The sequence below is a fragment of the Loxodonta africana genome, chromosome 4 (genome assembly GCF_030014295.1).
Source record: "Loxodonta africana isolate mLoxAfr1 chromosome 4, mLoxAfr1.hap2, whole genome shotgun sequence".
Classification (NCBI taxonomy): Eukaryota; Metazoa; Chordata; class Mammalia; order Proboscidea; family Elephantidae; genus Loxodonta; species Loxodonta africana.
The window spans coordinates 184,983,459-185,001,691 of record NC_087345.1 but is presented as its reverse complement, the minus strand read 5'-3'; positions in this window follow the sequence as shown (position 1 = coordinate 185,001,691).

Sequence of the window (18,233 nt, the reverse complement as noted above, 5' to 3'; positions counted from 1 at the left end):
CTGATGAAGATCAAAGACCACAGCCTTCAGTATGGATTACACCTCAACATAAAGAAAACAAAAATCCTCACAACTGGACCAATGAGCAACAACATGATAAATGGAGAAAAGATTGAAGTTGTCAAGGATTTCATTTTACTTGGATCCACAGTAACACCCATGGAAGCAATAGTCAAGAAATCAAGAGAAGCATTGAAAGGCCTCTTTAAAATGTTGAAAAGCAAAGATGTCACCTTGAAGACTAAGGTGGGCATGACTCAAGCCTTGATATTTTTCAATCACATCCTATGCATGCAAAAGCTGGACAATGAATAAGGAAGACCGAAGGAGAATTGATGCCATGGACTGCCAAGAGAATGAAAAAATCTGTCTTGGAAGAAGTACAACCAAGAATGCTCCTTAGAAGCGAGGATGGCAAGACTGTGCCTTACATATTTTGGACATGCTACCAGGAGGAATCAGTCCCTGGAGAAGGACATCATGTTTGGTAGAGTACAGGGTCAGTGGAAAGGAGGATGACCCTCAATGAGATGGATTGACATAGTGGCTGCAACAATGGGCTTAAGCATAAGAACAATTGTGAGCACGGCAAAGGACCAGGCAGTGATTTGTTCTGTTGCACATAGGTTTGCTATGGGTCACAAGCATGGCACCTAACAACAACAACAACATTTACATATACGTATACATACATATACTCATACACGAACACACACACATATGTATAAACAAATCCGTTGCCATTGAGTTGATTCTGACTCACAGCTACCCTATAGGACACAGTAGAACTGCCCCATAGAGTTTCCTGGTGGATTCAAACTGCTGACCCTTTGGTTAGCCGCTGTACCGCTTAACCACTGCTCCACCAGGATTTCAAGTATTTATATATTATGTATATATGCTTCACTGGTTTTACTTCTCTAGAGAACTCAGCCTAAGACAGGTAGTAACAGCTAAGGTTTCTAAACTTAAACTCATCATCACCCTCTCCCCATTTCAACCAACCATATCAAATTTATTTATTTTGGTTAATGGCAGTGCTAATCTTCCAGCCCACCACCCGTCTGTCATTTTGTGGTACTGTGGTAACTTGGGTGTTGCTATGATGCTGGAAGCTATGGCATCAGTATTTCAATACCAGCAACAGGTTTCAATTGATTTTTCAAACTAAGACTAGGAGAAAGCCCTCGCAATCTACTTCTGAAAATTAGCTAATGAAAACTTTTTAAGTCACACAGAACATCGTCCAATATAGCGCTGAAAAATGAGCTCCCTAGGTCAGAAGGCACTATACTATGGCCTCAAAAATGGAGGCCTCTAACATAGCTATGAAGATGAAGGTTGTACAGGACTGGGCAATATTTTGTTCTCTCATAGATAAGGTCCCAATGAATTGGAGCCGATTTGATGGCAACTAATAACAATAATATTCTGGCAAAGGAAAAATGTCAACAGCTTCCTTGTATTCGCCTGAGAATTTCTAACTTATTAGTACTATTATCAGCAATGGAGGAAAAGAGAATTTATGAGGCCTTAGCATTGATTGAACATGATCTTCAATTCTGAATCCTGTAATAACCAAGATAAACAGTTTTTAACTGTGGTGTCTGACCTCTGATGCACAAGTTTCTCGGGTAACTAGTGTTACGGAATGTTGATATTGTATCACAGTCACATACCCCACCCCCATATAGCAACTTTAATACATTTAATTAACATAACATAGCCTTTTTTAAGAACAGTTTGATAAATTAAACCTGTTAAATATGTGTGCCAAAACTTTTACCCTTTGGCTAGAAATCCTCCAATTGTGCAAAGGCCTATCATTTGCAGATAATACCTCAAGATAGGAGATGTGAGTCAATATGAAATTCTTTAGATATTATACGACTGCCAGCTTACATTTAGGTCCAGGGCTCAGTTGTGCTGGATCTGTGATAATGAGGGGAAATAACCATCTTTGTTTAGTAGAACCACCTTTATTAGATGAAGGTTTATTTTTTAATTTCTGTGTCTTATTTTCTACCGTCTCTCTCTTTTGCTTTCCTTTACTCATTAGAGTTTCATTTTTGGTCCCCTTTAGGTTTTCTCAAGTTCAGTGAGACATCTCTCTTTTCTTTGACATGCTCCTGTATTTTCTATTTCACTAGTGGAAACAAGTTGTGGATTTGTGGGATTATGTCTTTTTTACATTTTCATTATCATCTTCATACTATTTTACAAGGAGTAACAATCACTATTCTCTTACCAAATATCATTTAAGTTTCAGAAGTTCTTAAATTTGAAATATAATGCTGTACAAAGAGAAATGCTCAATAATTCAAAATGCCCAAATTTGAATTCCAACCATACCTCTTAGTATCTATATTAGTTTCTGTGAGCCATTGTTCCCTCATCTGTAAAATGATGGTGATCACATCCACCTTGCCCCTCTTACAGGCTTCTTGTTAGAGTCCTTGTGACTACCTAAGGTTGTCAATCAATCTATAATTTTTTTCATAACCTGGATTATTGGGTTACTGTTGAAATCTGTTCTGATTTAGGAGTAGGGAGAAGCCGAAAGTGATATAAAAACTGAGAAGGGCAAACAAACCAGACTTACATTTAAACAAATTAGTCACAAACTCCAAGGCCATGGAAATATCAGTATAGGTATTTTCAGTACAAAGTTAGAAATATGTAAAAAAGGAACATAAGAAGAAAGGAAAAGATAAAGATACCAGAGTAAATAAATGGTAGATGGAAACTTTCCCACTTGAGGGTAAGTTTATTTATTTTTAGATTTGAAAAGCCATCATGATTGTGAGAAATATGGTTGTTAAGTATTGAAATGTGTCCCCCTAAAATAAGTGCTGCAAATTGTAACCCCTATACTTGTGGATGCAATCCCATCTGGGAATAGGGCATTCTTTGTTATGTTAATGAGATCACATCAGGGTTGGATGTATCTTAACCAATCCCTTTTGAGATATAAAAGCACAGATTAGGCACAGAAGCAAAGAACTACAAATAGAGAAAGATGGATACCATGTGGAAGTTCACTAAGGAACCAAGGAAGAGAAGCTGAAGGAGACAAGGATTTTCCCCCAGAGGGAGAGAGAGAGAGGGACAGAGAGAGATGCCACCATGAATTTAGACTTCTGGTCTCCTAAATGTGAGAAAAAAAATTTCTGTTGTTAAAGCCACCCTCTTTTGGTATTTCTGTTATAGCAGCACTATGAAACCAAGATGGTGAAATAAATTTTTACTGGAAAATGTAGAAGCAAGAAAACAAGGTTAATCTTCATATCATTATCAAAAGAGTCAATGACATTCTTTTTTTTTTTCCATTTTAGAGGCTATTTCAATTCCTAAATTACACAAAATGTACCCTACTTATTTTCAAACTAAAAACTCATTCATCAGTTTTATTAATTCTTATAACACAATGATAGGAAAATAGGTTTTATAAAATAACAGTTATAAAATTGTCAAAATAGCTTTTTCATTTGTGAGGTTAATACATGTTTTGATAATGACAGAGAGAGAGGCAGAGAAAGAGAAAAAAAGAGGCTTAATGTTTCCAGTTAAACCAGAAATCATAACAAAGATTGAGAAGTCAATAGTTCAGTGTGGAACTAACATTTGAAGTCAGTTCAGTAATCCATGTTGGTTGGTTTGTATTCTCTGAAATTAGCATCACTGGCAGCTGACATGTCACATATTTTAAAGTAACTGCAGCCAGAGAGGTTCTTAACTTCAGTAAAGGTATGGCTTTTAGCAAATCTTTTGCACTTGATCAATGATTGTTTTAAAATTACTATCTGGAGATAATCACCTTGTAGATCCATTAGAGTTTGGGCCTTTTTTCCTAACCGCTTTTAGAAATAGGATGGGCATCATATTAATCCTCCTTGGTATTTCATTAGTTTCATGTCAGTGTTTCATTAGTTATATCCTATTTCAATTGGTGTCAATGACACAAAGCTAATTTCTTGACACATACTTTTTTATGGTCCTCATAAATTGTGCCCGTTATAGAAAATGAGCTGAATTTTTTTACTGGTTCATTTTGATTGAATGATTATATTGAAATGATTCATTTTGTAATTGCTGCCAAGAAGATACTTTCACAGAAATGTGTATGTTTCGAAAGAAATAATTTGAGAATAATAAAAAAAATAATAAGAGGTGGGGCCAAGATGGCTGACTAGGTAGAAGCTACCTCGGATCCCCCTTGCAAAAAAGACTTGGAAAAACAAGTGAATCGATCACATACGTGACAATCTACGAATGCTGACCATCAAACACAGATCTAAAGAGTTGACCTGAGTGACAGAGGAGCGAAAAGCTGCCCCCCGAAGCAGCCACTGCCTCTGGAACCAGAGTCCCACTCCACACTCTTGAGCCCTTGCGGTTCCCTGGTGCCGAGTGCCAGGGCTGAGTGGGCTTGCTGAGGCAGGGCAGGCACAGGACACAGCCCTAACCCCTCACCGCCTGGGGTAACCTCGGTAGAGACTCAGCCAGTGCAAGCAGGCTGCACACTGACGTGGCTAACAAGAGAATGAGCAACCACGGGGAAGCAGTGACTGTTTTCAGAGCCTGGAGCCAGCATCCTAGTCAGAAAACCTTGGCGAAAGGCTTTGGACTGGGCGCAGGGGAGATGAGCATGGCATCCTGAGATGGCGCAAACACAGGAGGCAGCCCTAGCTTCCTGAAGTGACCTGGGGGAAGCCCAGCCAGTGCATGCAGGCAGCGCAGTGACGCAGCTGACAGGAGAAGTCACCAGGAGGCAGCGACTAGTTTTGGAGCCTGGAGTGCAGCGTCCCAGCCAGGGAATCTTGGCGCTGGGCTTTAGACTGGGAGCAGAGGAACTGACCATGGCTTCTGAGACAGCACAAGTACAGGACACGGGCTTGACGCTCGTGGGCAATCTCGATCCAGCCAGAGCACACAGGCTACACGCCCCTAGGGAATCTCAGATAAAACAGTCATCACCAAGCAAGATAAGTAACTTAGTCTATATTCCTAGGTGCTACTCTCTATCTATCTGATCCCTCCCCTCCCTTCCCAGGTGGCTTCATTAACATTGGAATTTCCTGGGCCAGGGAGCTAAGTGCTCTGTGGGTTTGGTTTTGTTTTTGTTTTTTTGTCTTTTCCTAACCCATTTTCCTGGCTTGAGAGAAGCAGCTACAAAAAACACAGGGATCAAAAATCCTTTCCTGACTTCCCGAAATTGGACTAAAAATACAGAACCAGCTCCAGTCAAGCATATGAGATCCACAGTCTTGGGCTTTCATCCCTACAGGAAACAAGGTGGCTATTATAATGCAAAGGCAATTCTGATAGGGATCTGACTGTAATTGTTTTAGCAGATTACTGGAAAGACGAGTTTTCCAGGTCTGATATCTCTACCTATTAAACAGAGCCCTCACTGACCCACAAAGTGGAACTGAGGGCTGAAGCTCCACCCAACCCACCTAGCCTCCTGCCAGGGGTCTGAGGATAGTGACACCTACTGATCTGTAGAGGTACATGCATTGGGTGCCTAAGGTAAAGCTGTAGAGCCCACCCACCAAAGTGCTTTAGGAATAGAGACACGCCTACCTCACTGCCACTTGGGGGAAGCCTGTCAGCTTCCTGCCCCCCCTGGAATGTGACCCCCTGCTGCTACTAGAATCTGGCGCACACAACTATCACCACTACTACTCTAAATGAATAGGTGACAGTCTACCCCACACACTTGGTGACCCAAAATCAGATTCTACTCAAGAATAGTGAATGGACTCTTAGGCTTATATATCTGGTAACAGCCCAAACCAGCTGGTAATAGGACATAAGTGATTCAAAGGCTACAACAATCAAGACAGTGTGATCTAGTAGCCCATCAACATATATTGAAAGAAAACAAAACAAGAGTCAGTGAGCAAATATAAAATAAATCATTACAATATCTTGAAGATGGCTCAGAGACAGCAGTTGATAGCAAACTACATAAAGAAGCAGACCATGATTACTTCTACAACTCTGCAAATTAAAGAATCAAAATCTTTCCCAAATGAGGATACAATCCTGGAATTGCCAGATGCAGAATATAAAAAACTAACATACAGAATGCTTCAAAACATCAGGGATGACCTCAGAAATGAAATAAGGCAATCTACAGAAAAAGTCAAGGAACACACTGATAAAGCAGTTGAAGAAATCAAAATGATTATCCAAGAACACAGTGGAAAAATTAATAAGTTGCAAGAATCCATAGAGAGACAGCATTCAGAAATCCAAAAGATTAACAATAAAATTACAGAATTAGACAACTCAATAGAAAGTCAGAGGAGCAGAATGCAGTTGGAGGAGTTGGAATGGAGTTGGAAGATAAGGCAATTGACACAAATATAGTTTAAGAAAAGTCAGATAAAATAATTAAAAAAAATGAAAAAAAACCTAAGAATCATGTGGGACTCTATCAACAAGAATAACTTGTGTGTGATTGGAGGTCCAGAGCAGGGAGGGATAACAGAAAATACAGAGAGAATAGTTGAAGATCTGTTGGCAGAAAACTTCCCTGACATCATGAAAGACGAAAGGATATCTCTCCAAGATGCTCATCGAACCCTATTTAAGATTGATCCAAAAAGAAAATCACCAAGACATACTGTCATCAAACTTGCCAAAACCAAAGATAAAGAGAAAATTTTAAAAGCACCCAGAGAGAAAAGAAAGGTCTCCTACAAAGGAGAATCAATAAGAATAAGTTCAGACTACTCAGCAGAAACCATGCAGTCAAGAAGGCAATGGGATGACATATAAAGAGCACTGAAGGAGAAAAACTGCCAGCCAAGGATCATATATCCAGCAAAATTCTTTCTCAAATATGAAGGTGAAATTAAAATATTTACAGATAAACACAAGCTTAGAGAATTTGCAAAAACCAAACCAAAACTAAAGGAATACTAAAGGAAACTGTTTGGTCAGAAAATCAATAATATCAGGTACCAACACAACACAAGATCACAGAACAAAACATCCTGATATCAATTCAAAAAGGAAATCACAAAAACAAATTAAGATTAATTTTAAAAAGAAAAAAATGCACAAAACAGGGAATCGTTGAAGTCATTATGTAAAAGATCACAATAATCAATGAGGGACTAAATACAGGAAGCATAGAACTGCCATATGAAGAGGGATACAAGGCAATATAGGACAATACAAGTTAGGTTTTTACTTAGAAAAATAGGGGTAAATATTAAGGTAACCACAAAGAGGTATAACAATCCCATAACTCAAAATAAAAACTAAGAAAAACATAATGACTCAGCAAATATAAATTCAACTACTATGAAAATGAGGATCTCACAATTTACAAAGAGAAACTTCTCGGCACAAAAAAGTAAGTGGAAAAATGAAATTGTCAACAACACACACAAAAAGGCATCAAAGTGACAGCACTAAACACATACTTATCTATAATTACCCTGAATGTAAATGGACTGAATGCACCAATAAAGAGACGGAGAGTCTCAGACTGAATAAAGAAACACGATCCGCCTATATGCTGCCTACAAGAGACACACCTTAGACTTAGAGACACAAACAAACTAAAACTCAAAGGACAGAAAAAAATATATCAAGCAAACAACAATCAAAAAAGAGAAGGAGTAGCAATATTAATTTCTGACAAAATAGGCTTTAAATTTAAATCCACCACAAAGGATAAAGAAGGACACTACATAATGATTAAAGAGACAATTGACCAGGAAGATATAACCATATTAAATATTTATGCACCCAATGACAGGACTGCAAGATACATAAAACAAACTTTAACAGAACTGAAAAGTGAGATAGACACCTCCACAATTATAGTAGGAGACTTCAACACACCACTTTTGGAGAAGGAGAGGACTTCCAGTAAGAAGCTCAATAGACACATGAAAGACCTAATTGCTACAATCAACCAACTTGACCTCACAGACTTATACAGAACACTCCACCCAACAGCTGCAAAGTACACTTTTTTTTTCTAGTGCACATAGAACATTCTCTAGAATAGATCACATATTAGGTCATAAAACAAATGTTTGCAGAATCCAAAACATTGAAATATTACAAAGCATCTTCTCAGACCACAAGGCCATAAGTGGAAATCAATAACAGAAAAATTAGGGAAAGGAAATCAAATACTTGGAAACTGAACAATACCCTGCTCAAAAAAGACTGGGTTATACAAGACCCAGAAGAGGGAATAAAGAAATTCATAGAATGCAATAAGAATGAAAACACTTCCCATCAAAAACTCTAAGACACAGCAAAAGCAGTGCTCAGAGGCCAATTTATATCGATAAATGCACACAAACAGAAAGAAGAAAGAGCCAATATCAGAGAACTGTCCCTACAACTTGAACAAAGAGAAAGCGAGCAACAAAAGAATCCATCAGGCACCAGAAGAAAACAAATAATAAAAATTAGAGCTGAACTAAACGAATTAGAGAACAAAAAAACAATTGAAAGAATTAACAAAGCCAAAAGCTGGTTCTTTGAAAAAATTAACAAAATTCATAAACCATTGGCCAGACTGAATAAAGAAATACGAAAAAGAAACAAATAACCCAAATAAGAAACAAGATGGGCCACAACACAACAGACCCAACTGAAATTAAAAGAATCGTATCAGATTATTACGAAAAATTGTACTCTAACAAATTTGCAAACCTAGAAGAAATGGATGAATTCCTGGAAAAACACTACCTATCTAAACTAATACAATCAGAAGTACAACAATTAATAGACCCATAACAAAAAAGAGATTGAAAGGTAATCAAAAAACTCGCAACAAAAAAAAAGCCCTGGCCTGGACGGCTTCACTGCAGAGTTCCACCACACTTTCATAGAATAGTTAACACCACTACTACTAAAGGTATTTCAAACATAGAAAATGATGGAATACTTCCTAACTCATTCTATGAAGCCACCATCTCCCTGATACCAAAACCAGGTAAAGACATCACAAAAAAGAAAATTACAGACCTATATCCCTCATGAACATAGAGGCAAAAATCCTCAACAAAATTCTAGCCAATAGAATTCAGCAGCATATCAAAAAAATAATCCAGCACAACCAAGTGCGATGTATACCAGGTATGAAAGGTTGGTTTAATATTAGAAAAACCATTAATGTAATCCACCATATAAATAAAACAAATGACAAAAACCACATGATCTTATCAATTGATGCAGAAAAGACATTTGACAAAGTCCAACACCCATTCATGATAAAAATTCTCAGCAAAATAGGAATTGAAGGAAAATTCCTCAACATAATAAAGGGCATCTATACAAAGCCAACAGCCAACATCATTCTAAATGGAGAAAGCCTGAATGCATTTCCCTTGAGAACGGGAACCAGACAAGGATGCCCTTTAACACCGCTCTTATTCAACATTGTGCTAGAGGTCCTAGCCAGAGCAATTAGGCTAGACAAAGAAATAAAGGGCATCCGGATTGGCAAGGAAGCAGTAAAATTATCCCTATTTGCAGATGACATGATCTTATACACAGAAAACCCTAAGGAATCCTCCAGAAAACTACTGAAACTTATAGAAGAGTTCGGCAGAGTCTCAGCATACAAGATAAACATACAAAAATCACTTGGATTCCTCTACATCAACAAAAAGAACATCAAAGAGGAAATCACCAAATCCATACCATTCACAGTAGCCCCCAAGAAGATGAAATACTTAGGAATAAATCTTACCAAAGATGTAAAAGACCTATACAAAGAAAACTTCAAAGTACTACTGCAAGAAACTAAAAGGGACCTACATAAGTGGAAAAACATACCTTGCTCATGGATAGGAAGACTTAACATAGTAAAAATGTCTATTCTACCAAAGCCATCTATACATACAATGCACTTCTGATCCAAATTCCAATGGCATTTTTTAATGTGATGGAGAAACAAATCACCAACTTCATATGGAAGGGAAAGAGGTCCCAGATAAGTAAAGCATTACTGAAAGAGAAGAAGAATGTGGGAGGCCTCACTCTACCTGATTTCAGAACCTATTAGACAGCCACAGTAGTCAAAACAGCTTGGGACTGGTACAACAACAGGCACATAGACCAATGGAACAGAATTGAGAACCCAGATACAAATCCATCCATATATGAGCAGCTGATATTTGACAAAGGCCCAGTGTCAGTTAATTGGGGAAAAGATAGTCTTTTTAACACATGGTGCTGGCATAACTGGATATCCATTTGCAAAAAAATGAAACAGGACCCATACCTCACACCATGCACAAAAACTAACTCCAAGTGGATCAAAGACCTAAACATAAAGACTAAAATGATAAAGATCATGGAAGAAAAAATAGGGACAATGTTAGGAGCCCTAATACAAGACATAAACAAAATACAAAACATTACTAAAAATGATGAAGAGAAACCAGATAACTGGGAGCTCCTAAAAATCAAACACCTATGCTCATCAAAAACTTAACCAAAAGAGTAAAAAGACTCCCTACAGATCGGGGGAAAAAATTTTCAGTTATGACATCTCCAACCAGTGCCTGATCTCTAAAATCTATATGATTCTGTTAAAACTCAACCACAAAAAGACAAACAACCCAATCAAAAATTGGACAAAGGATATGAACACACACTTCACTAAAGAAGATATTCAGGCAGCTAACAGATACATGAGAAAATGCTCTCGATCATTACCCATTAGAGAAATGCAAAATAAAACTACGATGAGATTCCATCTCACTCCAACAAGGTTGGCATTAATCCAAAAAACAGAAAATAATAGATGTTGGAGAGGCTGCGAAGAGATTGGAACTCTTATACACTGCTGGTGGGAATGTCAAATGGTACAACCACTTTGGAAATCTATCTGGCGTTTTCTTAAAAAGTTAGAAATAGAACTACCATACAACCCAGAAATCCCACTCCTCAGAATATACCTAGAGAAATAAGAGCCTTTACACGAACAGATATATGCACACCCATGTTTATTGCAGCACTGTTTACAATAGCAAAAAGCTGGAAGCAACCAAGGTGTCCACCGACGGATGAATGGTTAAATAAATTTTGATATATTCACACAATGGAATACTACACATCGATAAAGAACAGTGACGAATCTGTGAAACATTTCATAACATGGAGGAACCTAGAAGGCATTACGCTGAGTGAAATTAGATGCAAAAGGACAAATATTGTATTGAGTAAGACCACTATTATAAGATCTTGAGAAATATTATAAACTGAGAAGAACACATTCTTTTGTGGTTATGAGGGGGGGAGGGTGGGAGGGTGGGAGAGGGTTATTTACTGATTAGTTAGTAGATAAGAACTACTTTAGGTAAAGGGGAGGACAATACTCAATACAGGGACGGTCAGCTTAACTGGATTGGACCAAAAGCAAAGAAGTTTCCAGGATAAACTGAATGCTTCCAAGGTCAGCGGCACAAGGGCAGGGGTTTGGGGACTATGGCTTAAGGGGACTTCTAAGTCAATTGGCAAAATAATTCTATTATGAAAACATTCTGCATCCCACTTTGAAGTGTGGCATCTGGGGTCTTAAATGCTAACAAGCGGCCATCTAAGATGCATCAATTGTACTCAACCCACCTGGATCAAAGGAGAATGAAGAACACCAAGGTCACACGATAACTATGAGCCCAAGAGACAGAAAGGGCCACATGAACCAGAGACTTACATCATCCTGAGACCAGAAGAACTAGATGGTGCCCAGCCACAACCGATGACTGCCCTGACAGGGAGCACAACAGAGAACCCCTGAGGGAGCAGGAGATCAGTGGGATGCAGACCCCAAATTCTCATAAAAAGACCATACTTAATGGTCTGACTGAGACTAGAAGAATCCCGGCGGTCATGGTCCCCAAACCTTCTGTTGGCCCAGGACAGGAACCATTCCCGAAGACAACTCGTCAGACATGGAAGGGACTGGACGATGGGTAGGAGAGAGATGCTGAGGAAGAGTGAGCTACTTGTATCAGGTGGACACTTGAGACTGTGTTGGCATCTCCTGTCTGGAGGGGAGATGAGAGGGTAGAGGGTGGCAAAACAGTCATGAAAGGAGAGACTGGAAGGAGGGAGTGGGCTGACTCATTAGGGGGGAGAGTAAATGGGAGTATGTAGTAAGGTGTATATACGTTTATATGTGACAGACTGACTTGATTTGTAAACTTTCACTTTAAGCACAATAAAAATTATTAAAAAAAAAAAAGAGGCCAACATGGCACCATAGGCAGAAGCACCATGCCATCCCTCCACAGCAAAAACCCAAACCTAAGTAAAACAGGGTCAAAAGTCAATCCTGGAACCTGAAGTGTCAAATGAAGAGATAAAGAACTCACCCAAGCACTGAATGGAATAAGAAACTGACAGAGAACAGAGAGAGTAGAGATACTTGCTGAAGGTCCCGCTAATGCAGCACGGACCCACCATCTTGAACTCTTGTCAGGCATCAGCAGACAGGGAATACAGGAAAGCAGCTTCATGGAGCAACCAGCAGGAGACAGAACACCCAGTAACCAGCAATACATGCTTTCCTACCCCCCATTCTCTCCCTGCTACTCTATCTCTGAGCTTCCTGGCTGGCTGCAGTGGCTCAGCTGGCCAGGAATTGCAGAGTCAGTGCTGCTTGGATTCGCCCCACCCATATTGGAGATGGGCAGACAGGGAGTACTAGAAAGCAGATTCAGGAAGTTTCCAGCAGGAGACAGAGCACCTGGTAACAAGCGATATACGCTTTCCTAACCCCCACTTCTTCCTCCCTGCCTTCTCTGGTTCACACCAGCCACAGTCTCCTGCCTGGGAGGCAATTGTTTTGGCCTCAGGCTGCTTGGATTCACCCTGCCCACACTGGCCAGGGCCCTGAGCTGGTGTTGGTTCTTTCTGTCTCTTTTGGTTTCTTCTGTGCATCCTACCACCTCCCCTTTCTTTCTCTGGAACAACATCTGTCTCCGTGTGGCATCTTTGCTTCTTGAAAGGCTGTGAAGCCACGCTCAACCGGGGAACCACTCCCCCAGCCCATGACACCCTGCTTGTGGGATCCCTGGTTTTTTTTTTATTATTATTTTGCTTTGTTCTGTTTTGTTTTGCTCCATTTGCTTTATCGTCCTTTTGCAGCTTGGGAACCCTTTCTAACCAGGCTGGACCGCAAGGCTTAGGAGCTACTCCTCCAATCTGCACAGCCACATAGGTGGGGTCCCTGGGGGCATTCCTTTCTTTTTTTTCCCCCCTCTTTCTTTTCTCTCTCTTTTTGCCTTTCTTTCTCCACTTCTCAGTTTTCATATGTCTACACTTATCTTCTTTCCCTGTTTCCTGAATACCTGGTGCTGTGTGACATCTATCCCCCCTCTAGCCAGGGAATACTATGCAGCCTGGAAGACAATTCCTCAGTCCTAACAGCCCCACCGGTGGGATTCTGGAACTCCTGGGGGCTTTTCTTTCATTTTCCAAATTTTTATCTAGTTATTATTTCTTTCTTTTTCCTTTTTTTTTTTTTTCTTTTCTCCACTTTTTGGTTTCTCGTCTATCCACTCCAATGGCAAGCTCCCTCAGTATTCTTTTTCTTTTCTTTATTTGTTTGCTTGTTGTTTTTGGGTCCTGTTTCTCTCTCCTATTTCACATACCCCTATTATCTCCATACTTCACAAGCTCCCACCTCTTTCCTGCCTACCTACACCATGCACTCAGTTTCATACCCCTGAGCAGCACAGGCACTGCCTACTGGAATCTGCCAGGACTGATTCCTGGCCCGAGCTGCTGGCCCTAGGACATGACACAAACGACCCATCCCAGCCTCTCCTCTTCGTCTGAATCTGCCCTGCTGCACCATAGCTGAAAGACTGGCCCTTGTCATTGGACAAGGAGGTGAAAAGTACTGTGACTACAGACAAGAAAACAACAAAGAATGCACAGCCTGCCTGCTCAGACATAACCAAATAAAACAAAAAATCCAGACGAAACAAACAAATCAACAATCAAGAAACAAAGAAAATTACTACTGAATGTCCCAAAGACACCAGACAATATCAAAACATATAAAAAAAAAAAAAATAGGACCGCATGGTTGTAGTAGGCATCAAAATAAAACAGCAGATGACTTTCCAGTAGAAAAAAAGGCACTAGAACTACCTGACATGGAATTCAAATCTCTAATATTCAGAGCAGTCCAATAGTTGAAGCAAAGAGCAGACAAAAGTGAGGAAAAAATAGGTAAAACTATGGAAAAGGCAAATAAATTCATGGAAAATTCAGACAAAAAATGGAACAATTCAAGAAAATAATACGGGAATAAAACATCAAAATAAATTCACAACTAGAAATCATTCAAAAACAACAAGTAAAAATCCAAACGATAAACAAGATTTCAGAAATGGACAGTGACATAGAAGGGCTGAAGAGTAGATTTGAAATGATGGAAGGCAGAATCAGTAAAATTGAAGACAAACACTTGGTACAAATCTGTTTGAGAAAAAGGGACAAAGAAAAATGAAACCCTGAGAATTATGTGGGATACAATCAAAAGCAAAAATTTGCAAGCAATCGGAGTTCCAGAAGAGGAGGAAAAAAAAACGGAAAACACAGAGAGGATTATTGAAGAATTGCTGAAAGAAAACTTCTCTAATATCATGTATGATGAACAGCTGACCATCAAAGAAGCTCAACGAACCCCATATAGCATAGACCACAAAAGAAACACAAGGCATCTCATAATTACACTCTCTAAAACCAAAAACAAAGAAAAAAATCCTGCAAGCAGCTTGAGAAAAACAAAAAAGTCACATACAGAGGAGAAACAATAAGACTAAGCTCTGGTTATTTTGAAGAAACCATGCAGGCAAGAAGGCAATGGGATGACATATATAAAACCTTGAAAGAAAAAAAATTGCCAACCAAGAATAATATATCCTGCAAAAGTTTCATTCATTTCCAGATAAACAGAAATTAAGGGACTATGTAAAAACCAAACCAAATTTACAAGAATTATTAAAGGAAGTCCTTCAGTCTGAGAACAAACAACGTCAGACCACAGCCTAAACCTGGGATGCAAGATTGCACCAACTAGATGCCAACCTAAGAAATGAACTCCCAAGGACTATCCAAAACCAAAAAAGTTGCAACAGGGAACCAGAGAGGTTAATCTGTAAATGACAACAATGCCAGAACAATAAAAGAAGGAATAAATGGCATAAGTATAGAACTTTCTAATGGAGAGGAAGGCAAGGTGATATCGAGAAATAATAGAATGGTTGAAACCTAGGAAGATAAGGGTAAATTCCAAAGCAGCCACAAAGAAAGATAAAAAATCTACTTATTAAAATAAAGAAGAAAAACGTAAAATCTCCATAGAAACAAAAGGAATGAAAAAGAAATCCACAAAAGGAACTCAGCACAGGAGAGTAAGAAGAACAAAGATAATGTTAGCACCAGAGAAAAAGCACTACAAAATGACAGCAATAAACTCACACCTATCTATAATTACACTGAATATGTAAATGACCTAAATTACCCCATAAAGAGACAGAATGGATAAAAATCAGGATCGATCAATATGCTGTCTACAATGACGTGAGTTTATTAAAAATCAAAGGATGGAAAAAAAATGTATCAAGAAAATAACTACCAAAAAAGAGCAGGAGTGGCAATACTAATCTCAGGTAAAATGAACTTTAAAACAAAATCCATCATAAAAGACGAAGAAGGGCACTACATAATGACAATTTTTTTTTTTTTTTCATGAAGATCCATCATGAAGACTTAACCATAATAAATATGTACGCATCCATGACGGGGCTCCAGAATACATAAAACAAACTCTAACGGCACTGAAAACAGAAATTGACAGTTCCACCATAATAGTAGGAAACTTCAACAGACCACTCTCAGTAAAGGACAGAACATCTGGAAAGAAACTCAGCAAAGATACAGAAGGGCTAAAGAGCACAATCGGCCAACTTGACCTCATAGACATATATAGAACACTCCAGCCAACAGCCGCAAAGTAGGCATTATTTTCCAATGCACATGGAGCTTTCCCCAGAATAGACCACATTTTAGGCCATAGAGCAACCATCAACAAAATCCAAAACATTGAGATAAAACAACGTATCTTCTCTGACCACAATGCCACCAAAGCAGAAATTAACATCAGGAAGATCAAGGAAAAAAAAAATCAATTACATGGAAACTGAATAACATCCTGCTTAAAAACCACTGGGTAATAGAATAAATCAAAGATGGAATCAAAAAGTCCCTAGATTCAAACAAGAATTAAAACACATCATACCAAAACCACTGCGACCGAGCAAAGTCAGTCCTCAGAGGTCAATTTGTAGCACTAGATGCACACACCAAAAAAGAAGACAGGGACAAAATCAAAACACTAGTTACACAACTTGAAAAAATAGAAAGAGAACAGCAAAAGAAGCCCACAGCCACCAGAAGAAAGGAAATAATAAAGATCAGAGCAGAAATAAATGAAATAGAGACTATAAAAACAATAGAAAGAATAACAAAACAAAAAGTTGGTTCTTTGGAAAAATCAACAAAATCGATAAACTACTGGCCAAACTGACAAAAGAAAAATAGGAGAGAACACAAATAACCCAAATAAGGAATGAAATGGGGGACATTACAACATACCCAACTGAAATAAAAAGGATCATAACAGAGTATTATGAAAAACTATACTCCAACAAATTTGAAAACCTAGAGGAAATGGACAAATTTCTAGAAATACACGACCTTTCTATAATACAAAATGATGCTGAAAATCTGAACAGACTCATAACAAGAGAAGAGCTTGACAAGGTAATAAAAGCCCAACAACAACAAAAAAGCCCTGGGCCTGGTGGCTTCACTGGAGAATTATACCAAACATTCAGAGAAGTGCTTACACCAGTACTAATCAAACTATTTCAGAACATAGAAAAGGAAACGATACTTCCAACTTCATTCTATGAATAACCCTAATACCAAAATCAGGCAGACACCACAAAAAAGAAAATTACAGGTCAATATTTCTTGTGAATATAGATGAAAAATTCTCAAAAAAAATTCTAGCCAATAGAATTCAGCATTATATAAAAAAAAAATACGCCATGGCCAAGTAGCGTTCATGCCAGGTATGCAAGGATGGTTTAACATTAGAAAATCAATCAACGTAATCTACCACATAAATAAAAGGAAAGAAAAGAATCACATGATCATCTCAATCAACACAGAAAAGGCATTCGACAAAGTCCAACACAAATTCTTGATAAAAACTCTCAAAAAAAATAGGTTTAGAAAAGAAATTTGTCAACATAATAAAGGCCATCAAAAGCAATGGCCAATGTTGTTCTCAATGGAGAGAAGCTAAAAACATTACCCTTGAGAACAGGAGCAAGACAAGGATGCCCTTTATCACCACTCCTGTTTAACATTGTGTTGAAAGTCTTAGCTAGAGCAATAATGCAAGAAACAGAAATAAAGGGCATCCAATTTGGTAATGAAGAAGTTAAACTGTCCCTATTTGTGGATGATGTGATACTAAGAAAATCCAAAGGGCTCGATGAGAGAACTACTTGAACTAATAGAAAGATTCAGTAGTATTGCAGGATACAAGATAAACATAAAAAATCACTTGGATTCCTGTACAACAATAAAGAAAAGAGTAAACAGGAAATCAGAAAAACAGTACCATTTATAATAGCCCCTAAAAAAATAAAATACTTGGGAATAAATCTAACCCGGGATGTGAAAGACCGATACAAAACTCTACTACAAGTAACCAAAAGAGATCTACACAAATGGAAAAACATACCATGCTCATGATAGGTAGACTCAACATTGTAAAAATGACAATTCTACCCAAAGCAACTTACAAATACAATCCAATACCAATCCAAATACCAAAAATGTTCTTTAAAGAGATGGAAACACTTACATTAACTTTATATGGAAAGGAAAGAAGCCTTGGATAAAGGCATTACTGAATAATAAAGTAGGAGGGCTCACACTACCTAACCTCAGAAAGTAATATACAGCTACAGTAGTCAAAACAGCCTGGTACTGGTACAATGACAGACACATTGGCCAGATGTAAACCAGATGTAAATCCATCCACCTATGGTTACCTGATCTTCGACAAGGGCCCAAAGTCCATCAAATGGGGAAAAGAGTCTTTTCAACAAATGGTGCTGGCAAAACTGGATGTCTATCTGAAAAAA